Source organism: Euphorbia lathyris, chromosome 10 (assembly GCF_963576675.1).
Source record: "Euphorbia lathyris chromosome 10, ddEupLath1.1, whole genome shotgun sequence".
Taxonomy (NCBI): domain Eukaryota; kingdom Viridiplantae; phylum Streptophyta; class Magnoliopsida; order Malpighiales; family Euphorbiaceae; genus Euphorbia; species Euphorbia lathyris.
Window position 1 is genome coordinate 38136663 of NC_088919.1, and position 4402 is coordinate 38141064.

Sequence of the window (4402 nt, forward strand, 5' to 3'; positions counted from 1 at the left end):
GCGAAATGGACGAAATTCCTTCCCAACTAATTTTCTTCGAAATTAAATCCTTTAAGAACTTACCATAGTTAGGAATTTGCGTAATCGCATCCATAAACGTTAAATTTATGTGCAAATTTTTAAGTTTGTCCAAAAATGTTAAAAGTTGTTTGTCATAGTCCTTATTTCAGACTTTGTGTGAAAAAGGTGGTTTGGGTACAAAAGTTTTTGTACTTGAGTCAATTGGTGAACTTTTTGTGTTTAATGTATCTTCTTTGGATTTTGGTAAATCAGTTCTTGGTAAAGCCGAATCTCCGGGCATTTCCGGACCTAAGTAATTTTTCCCTAAACGAAGAGTGATAGCCTTTACATACTCTTTCAGATTTTCCTCCGTATGGCTGGGAAGACTTCCCTCTTTTCGGGATGGAATTGATTTAGCAATTTGTCCAATTTGAACCTCCAAATTATGGATGCTAGATGAGTGGTTTTTAATAAGCTGATCGAATTTATTTTCGATCCGTTTAAAACCATCGTCGTGATTACTTATTTTTCCACCGATAGCATCTATGAATTTGTCGATTTTAGAAGATAAAGTGTTAATCGTATCTCTTGATTGATTTTGATAATTATTGGTATGATTTTGATTAGCATTGACATTATTATTATTATCTCTCCAGTTGAAGTTAGGATGATTCCTCTATCCAGGATTATAGGTATTAGAATAAGGATTATTAGTTTGGTTTTGCCCTTGGACAAAATTTACGTATTCAATCTCGCTCATACCTTCATAATCCACATCTGTTTGGATTGGATTACCAGTAGCATCGCATGGTGCCATAAACCTATCAATTTTGTGCGATAAGGCAGAAAATTGGGCTTGTAACATCGCAACTGGATCAAGATTCACTATACCTTTAACTGATGATGTGTTTGAGGATGATGGTTTCGCCACTGGTATATGTCCACGTTCCGCGGGCCACATACTGCTGTTGATTGCCATTTCCTCCAAAAGTTCTTTTGCTTGGGCTGATGTCTTCTTCATAAATAACCCTTCCGACATGGCATCTAATGAACCTCTAGTTGTAGGATTTAATCCATTATAAAATGTTTGCATTAAAAGTGCATCGGGCAATTGGTGGTGTGGGCATAAACGTTGAAGTTCTTTAAAACGTTCCCAAGCCTCATAAAGAGTTTCACTATCATTTTGAGAAAAAGATGTTAACTCTTTTATGACTCTTGCGGTTTTTGCTAAAGGAAAATATTTTGATAAAAACGCTTGGGCTAGTTGGTCCCAAGTTTCAAATGTTGCGCCTAGCATAGAAGTTAACCACTCTTTGGCTCTGTCCTTCAAAGTGAAAGGAAAGAGGCGAAGTTTGATTGCTTCGGCAGTCACATCATTTATTTTAAAGTGTCACAAATTTCAAGGAAATTTGTCAAATGGGTGTTAGGATTTTCGTTAGGTAACCCATAAAATGTTACATTATTTTACAACATATTAAGCAATGCGGGCTTAATTTCAAATTGGTTTGCATTTATTTAGGGTCTAACTATGCTATTGGTTACACCGGCCACTCTTGGCCTAGCGTAATCCATAAGTGTTGCCATATTTTCTGGCTCGGTATTTGTTTTTAATGGAGTTTTGTTTTTGTTTTTCTTGTTTTTCTTGTTCTTTTTAATGGTTTTTTCAATTTCTGGGTCTATAGGGTCTGGTGCAATGCGTGAACTTCGAGAACTGCGCATGAACTTGAAATTTACATGAACCGAAACTACCTTCAAAACAGAATTTGAAAAATAAATATGTTAGTAAATTAAAATTTATAAATTATAAAAGTTAAAATAAGTATGTATAAACCTAGATTCGAAATAAAACACGAAAAATCTAAATTTTTGTTAAAAAATTTGGCGTTCCCCGGCAACGGCGCCAAAAACTTGTTGAGCGATTTCCGCAAGTGCACGGTTTCGCTTGTAGTAATAAAAAGATATCGATCCCACATGGAACGTTTTTCAACAAAAACTTATTTATGTGTAGATTAATTACGACTTAAGGTTTATATAAATAGATAATCGTTATTTGAAATTGGTTTTGAAATTGATAGAATAAGAATTATGGTAGAATATGTAGAATGTTAGAAATCAATTCTGTTTTGAGTATGAATTTACAAAACAGAAACGTTTAGTGCTTAGAAAAAGAGAATAAATGTATTCGTTCGCATTAAGCAAAGAAAACAACATTAAACTTTGTATAAATTATGAAAATGTAATAACGTAAACTCCTTCAATTACAGGGCTTTGAACCGCAGACAATCCTCCTACGGTCGGGTTAGATTGCTACCTTAACCAAATTAGTACTTATATGCATAAGAATTAATTTGCCTAAGTGTTCAACAAAGTTTCCTTGTAAAGATATTGAATTCAACTACGTATTAATGAAAACACCAGAACTCACTTCGGATCAATTACAGAAGTGCTATATAAAAATTTATTGAATTGTATGAACTTTATTAGATGGAGTATGAATTTGATACAAGTTTACAGAGAACAGAAAGCATGGAAGCATTCAAAACGACATTCAAGTTCCAGGTCGTCAATCCTTTCCTCAAACCTCGTTAGAGTTTGTCAGGCTCCGGGGTCGAATCCGTTACTTAATCTTCTCGCTGAATCTTCGGAATAGAGACGGGTACTTCTATTACCAAAATGTAAACTAATATAAACTGATCTTAATCTAAATCTAAATGCTACTGTGTTTGTAATTATTTGATAAACAATGCGTGTACATCATATTGCTTTTTACAAAATCGAACTTCTAACTCTGAATTGCTTAACTTAGAATTTCTGCATTAATTCTGTACTAAATCTTCTCTTCAATATTTCATCATATCAACTCTGAAATCAACTCTTTATTTATAGATGTTGAGGAGTCGAGTCTAAGGAACGTGTCTTCTGTGAAGAGACGTTCTTATCCAATCGAACAGACACGTATCTTTGAAAACGAACAAGTGTATATTGGGCTGCCTGAAAATCTGAACTTACCGAGAATATAAATTCTCAGCCGAGAATGGAGAAACAGTTTTTTCAGCCTTTGAACGAAAGGGGGAAGTATCTGGGCGACGCGTGTCGCGGTCGAGAATGGAAGATTCTCGGTCGCGACACGGGTGATTATTCTCCGTTTCTGACTTCGTCCTCGTCCTCGTTCCGGTGCGTTTGATTTTCGTCGTCTTTGACTCCTTTTGTAGGGTTTTCCTTCGTTTTTTACCTCTTTTCGTTCCTATTTGGATTTTACCAAATATTTAGATACCTTGCATGAAAGAAACATATTCGGACGTAAAAGTACTCTAAATAGATATAAACAACACGAATTCATAGCAAAACTGATGTAAATATTAATGATATTTTAGGTATATTTTGGGCTTAACAATACATATTATGATCACTCGCACTTCAACTCTTGAGTGGTCTCCTACATAGGTCCACGTTGATCCGATTGGGATTCATCACAACTCGATGAAGGCTTCTCGATCCTTTGTTAAGTGGTCCATTTCACCTGAATAAAAAATCCATATAGTGTTGAATTTTGTTAGAAGAACAATACTTGATACATATAGTTCACTTGAATGTACCTTAGGGGAAATGCAATCTTTTGTATAACGCCCTTTGAGTTGGTAGTTGAAACACTTCACATATGAGATGTTTGGTTTCTTCCCATTCTTTGGCATGTTGTTCCTTTTCTATTACAACTTCTTAGGATCCTTAGCATTCTTTTTACCTTTTTCCAACGGAGTGCTCGCACTTCTTGCATTGACTATTAGAATGGTTACTAATTGCACATGAACTAGCATAATGAGCCTCAACATTGACCTTAATTGATATAAGATGGTGCTCCTCAAGTTCAAGGTGGTGAACAACAATATCAAAGGCTGTGACATCTTCGGAGTGGGTGAATTTTCATATGCTATCAACTGTTCGGTAAATAGTTGATAACAACTTCGACTTCTAGTCACATGTCAACTTGTGACCAACATCACTAAGCTCACTGATCATGTTCGACATCTCCCTTAGATGCTTATTCATAGTGTGATCATATCACTTCTTATATAAAACTCGATTGTCAGAGAACAGAGCTTACTCAGAGACACACATCTGGACTTGTCCTTCAAATTGGCCTATAGATCATTTGAGTTCTCACACTTACAAAACTACTTAGTGAGGTCATCATTAATCACACTAAACATGATGATGTAGGCGGTGGAATCCTTTTTCTTCCAAGCCATATAAGAATTTTTGTTCCTTTGCGATGATGGCTAACTCCCACTTCAGATTCAGTCATGATTATTTCTAAAGGTTTGAGGTCCTCTTGCTCTTTCGAAATGTATTTGATCTCAATACTCAATACCTCACAGTTATACTTATTCAACTTTAGGTCTGT

At 35.3% G+C, this 4402-nt stretch overlaps 1 non-coding gene across 1 annotated transcript; it reads left to right on the forward strand.

The window, feature by feature from the left end:
- The first annotated feature begins 1109 nt into the window (after nucleotides 1-1109).
- LOC136210261 (small nucleolar RNA R71) lies at nucleotides 1110-1216 on the forward strand. Its single transcript, XR_010677968.1, has one exon. It is a non-coding gene; the product is annotated as a small nucleolar RNA R71 (small nucleolar RNA).
- Nucleotides 1217-4402: the final 3186 nt, after the last annotated feature.